We start from the raw sequence: 12,059 nt of genomic DNA, 5'->3' as shown, positions 1-12,059 counted from the left end.
TGAGTTTTGGGGATTATTTACATCTAAGAAAGAACATTTCTGTCAGGATTTTCATCACCATTATTATTATCTTTAATGTTTGCTTAAACCAAAAGTATACACACTCAACAGTATGTATACTGCCTCCAAAAAGGATACCAAAGGCAGATGTAAACACTCTTGGGATCATATTCAGCTTTATTTGGCTTCTTTTATTTATTATCACCCCATACACACCGGTACCATTACCATGTCATCTTCCAGACTGCTCATCTACCACCAGACAGTCACTCTTGGATACCAAAGCATCGCCTCTGGCAGCGTTGTCTCTTGATTCGCCCGGGAGACGAGTGTCCAGACAAAACCTCTGCAGTGTCAAAGGGAGAAAAAAACACACATACACACCCACTACAAGCATAAGAAAGAGTCCAAACCAAAAAAAAAAGAACAAAAAGAACAAAAGAAAGAGGTGAAGCACCGGAGTTCCCCTTACTGCCCCCAAACCCCTGCCCTCCAATCCTTCCTCCCATCTGCCCCTCTCCTTTGTCTCCAAAGATCAGATCAAAGGGCCAAAAGAAAAGAGGAGTAGAAGAAGAGGAGGAGAAGCGGTCAGGAGCGGAGGAGCCAAAGGTATGAAAAGCTGCAGGGGGAAAGCAAGAAGAAGAGGAGGAGGAGGAGGAGAAGAAGGAAGAGGAGCAGGAGGAGGTGCGCTCGAAGCGGCGGACCAAAAAACCAAAAAGTAACCCAAAACCAAAAGCTACTACTACTGCTACTAATTATGTATGAGTGACTGAACCGTAACTAAACCAAATACAAACAAAGAGGGGGAGGACGAGGGGAGAAAAGGGGGGAGTAAGGCCCTGTCTGTCTGTTTGTCTTTCGCTGTGATTGCTGTTCTTGTATCGACAGACAGAAATCGATCCCTCCCTCCCTCTGCCAGCGACCTCGGCTTTGTTCTCACTTTCTTTTTCCTGGATGGATAAAATATGGAATAACCTCAACAAACTGACTTTGAGAATATATATATTTTTGTTTTTGCTTTCCATAGTGTGTCTGTTAATGATGTCTGGATTTGTCTCATTGCTTTCTACTTATTATGCGGGGGGAAGGAGGGAGGGAGGGAGGGGCAGGGAGGGGAGGTGGTGTGTTTTGGCGACGTGTTGCCTATTTTCATATCTTCTTGTCTCTTCGGTTGTGCTCTGGGTTTTTTATTTTTCTTTATGGTTTCAAAATACCTGTGAAAATGTAGCTTCCCAGATAGTTGATCCAGAATGTTGTGAAAAAGCCAAAACTGAAAACCAAAAGCAAAACTTTTTACACATACAACCATACCAAATAGAACAACCAAACCAATGCACAAGTTGTACGAGTGGCTCAGCTGTGTGTGAATGTGTGTGCATGAGTGCGTGCGTGCGTGTATGCATGCATGTGTGGGTATGTGTGTGTGCTAGTGTGAGCATGTGTTGGTATAAAGATCAATTCTTTTGCATACAAACCAAACCGTAAAACACACACTGTTTCTGTCACATGAACATGTTGGAGAAAATATAAAGCACTTAATATAGTACTTAATGTTTATTTTAGACATTTAAAGCAAAACTCTGGTCATTTTCAACCTGGACCGGTTTTCAAACAGCTTTCCCATCAAACGTATCGTCTCTAACTTTCTCTCCTGCTGCTTGGAGTGCAGATCATTTCTAAAACATCTGTCACCTTGTAAAAATCAGCACAAATTTAGTTTTTAGTTTATTTATGATCAGATTACTTTCACTATTTATTTTAGCAGTGGGCTTCTGAGGCTTGACTTTACTGTTGCTGTCATTCATATATTTTAACAGATGTTTCTTTACTGAGTGAGAAGTTAATACGTGTGGAAAAAGACCAAGACGTGCTTATTTTTAGCCACTTAGAGCTGAGTTTTAAAGCAGCCAGAGAAGGAAAGTTCAATGACTACACCAGTGGTTTAAAATTACATACATTAATTATCAAACTGCCAACTATCTTCCAGAGTATGCTATATGTTTTATTATTTTTCAGAATTTACAGGCAGCCACTGGTTTGTATACATTTCACCATGAATGAAAAAAAAAGTTATATTATTGTAAAGGGAATGCAGTTGAGAGCAGGGACACATTCACAAGTTACGTAACCTGGAAACCAAACCTAGAAATCTAACTATTAACAAGATAAACTAGAAGGGCTCTCAAAGAGTGCAGACCTCGGCCAGGCCATGCCCTATCTTGCAATGTTAACAAAAGTGAAAAATAATTTGTGTATCCTCCGTGTGATTTAGATCTGTGCCAACATTTTATGGGTTCTTCTTTGGCCCAATGCTACACCATTCTACCACATTTCATGAAAGTCAAGCCAGTAGTTTCCATAATCCTGCTGAAAAATCTAAAAACAAAACCTTGTAATAAGCAGATTTGGACAGTTCTGTATGATGATCTTCAGTCAACTCTAAAATCTGTAATTTCCCCGAATGCCTCACCAAGGTGGAGTTTTTAAGGAAGAGTGATTTTCATGTCGTACCTCAAATAGCTAGAGTGAAGCAGCAGTCTGTGATATTCTTGTGAGAATTGATCACTCTCATAAAAGATTTCACAAGGCCCAGGTTAAAAACAGAGTTGAGCTTTAATGTAACACACACAGAAACTGAAGGCAACCAATGATAAAGAAGATATTTGGGGTGGGGCTGACGTTTGAGATGGATTAAAGGCTATAAACGTCCACTTTTAGAGGGAATGTATCCATTAGTTATTTAGGTTTTTGTAGGGAGGAAATGATCTATGTTCAACCGCTCTTACTGATGTATAAAAAGGTTGGGACTACTATCCTTTGTTGATGACGACCGAAGACGATGACTTGATTTAAGAACCAAAAGCTTTAAAACTCTTATCTCTCACGGGCTCTTTGTTGGGGAAAAAAACTATTTGTATTTATTGTACGAGGGAGGTGTGTGCATTTTTTTCGGGGATGGCAAAAGTGGTCCGTTTGTATTTAATTAACTTCTTTGTCTTTCACCTTTATTTATTGACTCTTTATTTATGTATTTATTGGATTCTATTTATGTCTTTCTGGATCTTTGTAATAGTTTTTCAGGGGTTATTGTGAGGCTTGTATCTGCAGAGAGGGGTGTTCTTGAGATCAAGACAAGAAGGGAAGATGCCAAACGAATGTTTTAAAGCAAAACCAAACCTAAAGACTGTTGTAACCTGAGACGGAGAGAGAAAGTAGCAGGGAAACTGTGACGGAGGGAAATGCTGTTTTCAAATTAGCTTTGTGGGAAAATTGTGTCTTTACTGTCCCATGTTTCCCATCTCATGCAGAACCCAGAGTGTGTGTTACCGTTCTTTAACCTTCAGTTGGTGATGTTTACTTCCCGATTACGCAGACTTTTTTTATAAAAAAAAATAATTTTGGATCGGTTTTCAGTTGCACCAGCTATTCCGTAATTGAAACGTAGCCTAGATATAACATAAGTGCTAACAACATTGATGTTTTCACATTACTAAATACATTTTTTGTTAATAAATTAGTTGTTTGCACCGCACAAACAAATTCTTATTTCAACATTAGTTGTTACTAAATATCTACACCCAGTAACTGCTGGGTGTAGTCGTTACATTGCTAACAGAACTAACTGACAAAGCTAACGTTACCTTGCTAATATGTGACCTGTTTAGATTGACAAGTAAAAGAGCTAATATACAAAATGGTCGACAGCTGACCTAATATTTGAATAAAATATTATTAAAAACAATGTTAACTTGAAAGATTTTGAACTAAATTTCACAAAAATAACAATATAACATCTTCTCAATACAAAATGCTATGCTAACAATGTCAGACTGAATGGCTAGCTAAATAGTGTTGGTTAGATTAGCATAATTGAATATAAATACAAACTATTTCTCCCTGTACCCAGATATAAAAAAAAAGTCATACCTACATTTACAAAGGATTAGCAGTGAAGTTTAATATTTAGATAAAGCTCCTAAAACTGACGCTTTTTGGCGGTTATGTCTCAGCTTACAAGTGATGCTAGCAGTGACTTCCTGATGAGATGGCACTACACATGTTTCCTCTCAAACAAAGTCTTTATTACAAAATTCTTCACTACTAAGACATTTATTTGTTAATGGTTCAACCTGATTTAGTAAAACACTAATCTAAAACTAGCTAATAGCTTCAAAAACAAACTAAAGGATATTACGGATAGCTCGTGCAACCCAGTCCTGCTGCTTCAGGACATTTCACATAGCGAGTCTGGTGTGCTGTCTGTCAATGGAAAGTAAACTAATCTAACTATGAAATACTAACAGCACAGTTTCACACACTCCAAATGGTTAAACTGGTCAGTGGTTGACACATTTCTTAACTCTTTCCCTATGTTTTGGTTTAAAATCCCAACATTTCTGTGAATTTCCTCCGTTCACGTCTCCTCCTCTGTTCTCTAAAAAGCTTTTCTGATTCCCTCTGTCCCTTCTTCAGGGACGAGGGGCTGTTAACTCATACCTCTGATACTCTGATGAAAAAAACCAAATAGACATTCAAGCTTTAATGACAAAAAAAAAAAAAAAAAAAAAAAATGACGTGACTTGTCTGAACTCAGGAGTGAGGGATGTATAACTGGCCCTAGCAAGTTAGTTTAAGAAAGGAGAAACGAAGATTTTCAGTTGTTCTTATGGCTTTAACCTACTGAATACACCACCACGTCCTCTCGCGTTCACTGTTCTCAATGAAGTGCTGAGGATGTGGCTGCGTTGTGTAGAGAAGGAAGGTGTGTGTATATTCATCACTGCTGTCGGAGGAAAACATTTGAACTCCAGGTTTTGCACTTAAAATACAAATTTATGTTTGTAATGTGTTGTTGCTTGACCCTTGAGCTGTTAAAAATCCACCGCAGAGCTTAAAAACTGAGTGGATGTCGAAGTAAATTTAAGAAGAAAAAAAATTTAGATTTTTAAGACTTGTGTTTTTTTCTTGTCTCTCCGACAGCAGTGCAGCTCTGTCTGTATGTGTGCCTGTGTAGTCCGACTCTGCTGTGGTGGACAGAGAATGATACCAAAGTTAAAACTACCGCAGTGAGACGCTACACTACAAACACAACACACACTCACAGTCATTCCATGTGTATATAAACATTCAGGATTCTTGTTAGGGACTGTAACTGCTAAAATAAAAGGTATCCAGCGCCTGTCGTTAATATAAAAACACTGTCGAATAATAAGAGCACTTCAGGCCTTGACAGTTTTCTACTGTAGTTCTTCTGTGGCTGTGAATGTTAATTTTACTACTCTGCTCAACTTTCCAAGTCACCGTGATGCATAAAAGACTCTTTTTTTTCTTTGGCCTTGAGAACACAAAATGTAAAACGTGACAAGAGAGTGAAAAAAAGAGAGAATAACTTCAGTCGATATTGTTTGCCCCATTTTAATGTTTGTGAGAAATTTAAAAAGAAACATTTTCCTTTCTATTTTTTCTACAATGCAGCTTAAGTCCAAAGGTTAAGAGGACAGCAAAGATAGATTTTACTGCGAAAGAAAAAAACCTCAATAGTGAAAACCAAAGAGCTCCACTGTATCTTCTCACCTTGATTTTCTGTTTTTCTCCGCATTGTACGACTCCCATATTTTTATGATGGCTGTAAACTCCAAAAGTTTTCTTTAGCATAGTCTAATGATGATGATGGTGATGAACATAAAAGATGAAACAAACACTGCTCTGTAAGCTTTAGTATCTGTTTTTCGGGTCTTTTCTTTCTGTTTTGAAGTGCTTAGAATTTGCTGTTTTTTGACCTTGAGGCTCTCTCTGTCTGAGTTGATTCTATAACCTGATTCTGTTGGAAACGTTTGGGTTTGAAACTGTTCTCTACTGTCCCTAACCTCATCGCTATCTGTGTGCCTGTGGGGTGGTGGGAAGTGGGGGGTGGGCAGGGAAACGGGGACAAAACAAACCTGTAAGTGTTAGGAATAAAGTGCGAATTTAGACCAAAGTCATCTCCTGTGTCTTTGTTGTTGTTTTTATTTATTTATTGTATGAATAAACAAGAATTTAGAAAGTTTTAAAGGTCCCATAGCATGAAAAATTCACTTTATGAGGTTTTTTTAACATTAATGTGAGTTCCCCTAGCCTGCCTATGGTCCCCCAGTGGCTAGAAATGGGTATCCTGCTCTGCCTTTGAGAAAATGAAAGCTCAGATGGGCCGATCTGGAATCTTCTCCTTATGAGCTCATAAGGAGGAAGGTTACCTCCCCTTTCTCTGCTTTGCCCGCCCAGAGAATCTGGCCCGCCCATGAGAAGGAGAGAGACATCATGGCTTGAAAACAAGCGAAGTATAGCAGTTGGTCAAGGCCACACCCCCACCCTCCACCTTGCCCCCCCTCTCTCCTCCTCTATAGGCCCTTTGCAAACACGTGACGACGCCATGATGGATGGCAAAATCACCAGCAATAACAAGCTAAACAGTGTTGTAGACGAGCGGAAAGTTTCATAGTTTTGAGTTTGTTTTGAGTTTGAAATACATAACACTAAATAAACTGTATTTATGGCTTCTTCTATTGAACAAGTTGTCATGCTGTTATCGGTCGAGGTAGGGCATCTGGTAGGTGCTCACAAAGAGCGGTATTTGGAAAACTTGGAGATAGCAGGATTGGATACCGACCCTTAATTAAATCGCGGAGTCTGCCCGACTTCAGTCCACATGATCTGTACCACTATGTGGTAAATGGGATATCCCCATATACTGGTACTGATCTCAAAGCTTTTAAAAGTCTGGATGCTTACCAGTTCTTTGTAGCTGGCTGGGTTAGAGGTACGCGATGCTACGCTAACAGCGGGGGGAAGTACCTCATAATGGCAAAGATAAGACATCAATCTAGGGTTTATTTTGTATTAACATCTATTCTTTACTTAAGTAAAAATTGATATAACACGTAGCCCATGTTTTTAGAGGACATGGTCGGTCGTGGCTACCCACATACCGTTGTTCACTGGGTGTGCCAATGCAACTATCTAATGGATGCCTGAACGCATCCCAACTCTGGGAAGTGCAGTCATTAATTGTCTATCACACGTTAATCCATGCAGTAAATCACGGAGTGTCTATGATCAGTAGTAACCACACATACTTGTAACATCTAGCCATCTTCTTATCTGTGATTATATTTGCTGTAGCCTATGTTAAGATTTGACCGGTGGATATTACGACACGATGGGCAGCAGCTAGCGAGCAGTCCAAAGCTAGCTGCAGCTAGCTCGTCAGCTAGCCGGGGTAGGAGCTCCGCAGACCCGCATTTAACTCTTTTTTTTGGCCTTTTTGAAGCTAGTTTCCGTACCATGTCATCTTTAATTTAACCGATATTTTTTGTATGTGTGTTAAGTTAAATGATCAAGGGAACGGCTTTCTTTTTTGGATATGTAGCTAGGTCAGTGAATAACCGATGTTAGCTAGTTATGTGGGTCATCATCGGGTTGGACCTGTTAGCAGGAACAGCTAGTTAGCACGGCAGCTAGCTAGGTGGTTGAGGATAGTTTTATTTATCACTCATTTAAAACAGAAAGGCAATACATACACATGCTTGTGTTACTGAGGATTACTCTGCAAATTGTGAATGTGAGAACACAAACACGAACAAAAACGTACGCGTTTAGCTTGCCGTCCGTCTACAGCATAGCTCTTCCGCCATCCGTCATGCCGTTCGCGCAAGTGGAGCGTGACGTCACGTGCAGAAATGGCACATCCTAACTAAAGCTCTTTGTGGGACTGGCTCTAGTGGCTGTAATTCTGCACCAAGGCTGAATTTTGGGAAAGAGACTTCAGAAACAGTATTTGAGGACCACTAAGGCCTATATAAAAGCATCCAAAAAGCAGCATGTCATAGGACCTTTAAATAAAGTTTTGCAATGTGTAAATCACTTAATTTTAACTACTTTACATACAGCAATGGCGGTTCCAAGTGAAGGCCAATGCCCCCATAATATTAAGCCTGTTATTTTCCTCTAAACTGTAGTGGAGCAAAAGTATGATGTAGCAAGACAATGGAAGTACTCAAGTAAATTACAAGTATACAAGTCAAGTACTGTACGTGTTTGTCACTCTCCCATCTACCCTGTACACTTTTTCTCACAGTTTTGGTTTGTCGAGAGTTGCTGACCTAGCAGGAGGATTTTTAGCACACGTGCACTTTGCTTTACATTCTTGCAGTTACACACATGTTCAGGGGTGCTGTCTGGGAGGGAAACCCCTGAATGATTCAGGGGGCCTGCTACCTGCAGGGATTATAGATATCTAATGTATTGTTGAGCTCAGAGGGTCCATAGGTGCCCCTGCACACATTCATAACTTATTCCTGCCTGGTAGGGCCACCATCCTCCACACTGTGTTGTTGTTGTTTAGAGAGAGACGCTCCAACTTGTTTTCTTTCCAAAAACTACATATTTTCAGCCAGTTTCTAAATGCTTTCATCCTCCTCCTCTCTTTCGTCTTCTTCCTGCTCTTTTTTTATGATTGGCTAGCAGCTTTGTAATGTCACACACATGCCAAACCAAAATCCCCACGGCTCCTCCCATCTCCAGTAAATCATACCAGTGCATCCACCTTCACATTGGGAAAACTGTAGTGCACAAGTTGGTTCGCTCAGATCCCCGTCCAGCAGATGACTGGGTGCTGATAGTCGAACCTATTGGATCGTGCCATAGTAAGCCATTTGCACCAGTAAGCTGAAGAACACGCACTGATTCATCTTGAGTCTTCAAATCAAGTCATTTTGCTTTTTAATATCACTATCTATATTTTTCTCAAAGACATTAAACCTCAGATGTTTATCGCTGTATTTAGTTTGTCTTTGTCCCAGTTGTATAAAACATTTTCTCAGCTGTGGTGAAATAAAAAGCAGATATGAGGCTTCTGTGTGAAACTGATGATGGATAGTTTTGACATTCAGCCCACCTTCCTCATGAACTGATCTTATGAAATAATGATGCTGCTATTGGTCCTGGGTGGTTCAGATGTGGGTGGCCTGTGTGTGTGTGTGTGTGTGTGTGTGTGTGTGTGTGTGTGTGTGTGTGTGTGTGTGTGTGTGTGTGTGTGTGTGTGTGTGTGTTTGTTTCCAGTCAGTCCCAGTCTCTCTTCTGGGAACTACCATGTTGTAACCCACAGCTCCCTTAGGAGCAACTTCGCCTGCTGCAAGGAAGAAAATAACTCTGTCTGTCTCTGTCTCTAACTCATACTGCGTCCTAACTCCGTCTTCACTCTGTTGCTCCGTAACCGTGAATGAACCTCTGTGTTTGCACCTTTACGCACTTTGTGTGCCAGATGTGTATGGGCCAAATGCTTGGGAACCGAACTTGAAATGCCAGGTGTGTAGCAGCCGTGAAATCGGCAGCTTCGGCCTGACCACAGCACAGTGTAGAGATTGCAGAGCAGCAGGAATAACTAGCAAAAATGTCTCATAGCAAATTATAATAACTTCATCTGTTTCTTGATCTTAAGGATTTCATTTAAAAGTAGTTTATTTACTCCCCCTCCCAAAAGAATACCGAAATAAACTCAATATCACTCCCCTTTTTAAAAATTCATATTAAATTAAGTTTCATAGGTTTTCTAATTCACAATACTAAACAAATATAGGCTATATATATATATATATATATATATATATATATATATATATATATATATATATATACAGTTGTGCTCACAAGTTTATGAACCCATGCTAAAGTTGACTAAAAAGAGGAATAAAAAAATCACCTTTTGGAAATTGATCTTAATGCCTTAATTATAATTAAAAATCTGCCTGCCTCTATGGGAATTGAACATAGGAGTGTGTATACTTATGCCCCCTGCATTTTAAGGAAGAACATTTATTTATGTATGATACATTATTCATTCACAAAGAAAATTGGTGTCCTTAAAGGTCCTCATTTTTTTAATTAAGGCATTAAGATCAATTTCCAAAAGATGATTTTTTATTCCTCTTTTTAGTCAGCTTTAGCATGGATTCATAAACTTATGAGCACAACTATATATATATATATATTAGGGCCGGGACTTTAACGCGTTAATTAAGATTAATTAATTACGGGACTTTAACGTGTTAATTAATTACGCAAAAAATAAATAACATAATTTTAACCACACTTATTTTTGCACCGCGGAACGTTTTTCAATGAATGAGTTTCGACGGACCGAATATACTGGAGCACCAACTAGCGTTCTTGACTTCCGACAACAACAAACCACAGTGAACATGAACGAAGAAGCTGACGAGACCGCTTTGCTTGGCCCCGTGGATGGGAAATTTTGTTTTAAAAACGAAAGGATGGAAGCGTCGACAAGAGCATGGTTGTGTGCAAGCTATGCAACAAGGAATTTGCGTATCACCGCAGCACATCGAGTCTCAAATATCACCTCAACGCAAAACACATAGGAGTTAGCGTGGACGTTAGCCCGACCGATGCAATTAAAATGCGATTAATTTCGATTAATTAATTACAAAGCCTCTAATTAATTAGATTAATTTTTTGAATCGAGTCCCGGCCCTAATATATATATATCATTAACAGTGAACACACTCTCAAAGTGAGGAAAATAAATGATAGAATAAAAAACAAAACACAAAAATTGTACTATATTAAGTTTCTTTCTCAAAATTGGGATTTCCTTATTATACCATTTTTTTAAACCACATTGATAAGGGGGGACTTTAATCTTAAACAGTTTAATTCAGTATTCACCCTTTCCCTATCATCACAAGCGTAGTTTATTTTTTATAATTTCTATTTTTATTATGTATTTTGAGATTTCATGGCATCTGTTTTCGACTATTGTGATGTTTTTTTTAAATTACTGTTATTTAATATACATGCACCAGTATGCTAAGTTGCAGTTTATATTAAACACCACTAGGTGGCGCCCGTACACTATAACAAAGTTCATGGAGACACAAGAGACTTTAGACTGGTGATCATCCAGAGTGGCAGAAATTAAGTGCTGGTCATACAGTGTTCTCAATTTATAATAATTTATATTAATTCCATCTCCTAAACTCTACTGAGGAAGCACAAAAAGATGCATGTGAGTACAAAGTATCTGCATTATGACTGAAGATCTGAGACTTTTGAGTACAAATTACAGTAAAATGTAAATGAAATTACATGCAAAGCTATCCAAAATGAGACAATGGAAGGGTTTTTTTATTTTGTAGCAGGATTTTATGACAATGCCCAGGCTTAGACAAACAGGATGTCAGGATTGGGAACCAAAGATGTTTTAGCATCTTATCATCCTATTGCAGTCATTAAAAACAAAATCACTCTCCATCTTCATCTCAAAGCTATGATCATAAATCTTTTTTTTAAACACCTCATGTTCCCTGAATCACATTCTTTCTTCCACATTTCTACCAAACTACTCTCCTCTAATAGATAAAAACTGCCTTTTAGACCCAAAGAAATCACAAGAAATCTGCAACTCCACCTCTCGAGCTAGAACTGTTGTAATTTCCAAGTAAATAAATCTCATTGAACGGCTTTACTCGTTGTAGGTTTTTGGCTAAGAACATAAGGTAACATCTCATGCTGAAGTTTGTTGCTGTGAAAAGTTTAGTAGATTTTTGTATTTCACTATAGCAGAAGGCCTTTAAAACGAATTAAGTCTGAAGAAACGTTATAGTCAGATGAAGGTGGTCCATCAGAAAATACACTTACTTACCTCACTTTAATATGATGCCCGAAGATCAAGAGTTTCTGGGAGGACACTTTTCATTTGTACAGCGACATATACAGCAGACAACTAATCCCTGACTGTCTCTCTGTGATATTGGGTCGCCCCAACTACTCTTTGACTTTGAAAAAGGGCTTTCCTGAGAGAGTGGAAATTAGTTTCCCCTTCTTGCCTGCTTCTTGTCTATACCTTGAAGAAATTCAATATACTCTGTCCAATGCCCACCCCAAGTATGTTAAGATCTGGGGACCCTTTACTGAACATAGTAGGAGGGAGAGGTGTCAACCTGGGAACTAATTGTATCGGACAGTGCTGTACTGTATTGCATTGCGCTTTGATCTGCCAGGAT

The sequence above is a fragment of the Sander lucioperca genome, chromosome 14 (assembly GCF_008315115.2).
Source record: "Sander lucioperca isolate FBNREF2018 chromosome 14, SLUC_FBN_1.2, whole genome shotgun sequence".
Taxonomy (NCBI): domain Eukaryota; kingdom Metazoa; phylum Chordata; class Actinopteri; order Perciformes; family Percidae; genus Sander; species Sander lucioperca.
This window is presented reverse-complemented; position numbering follows the sequence as displayed.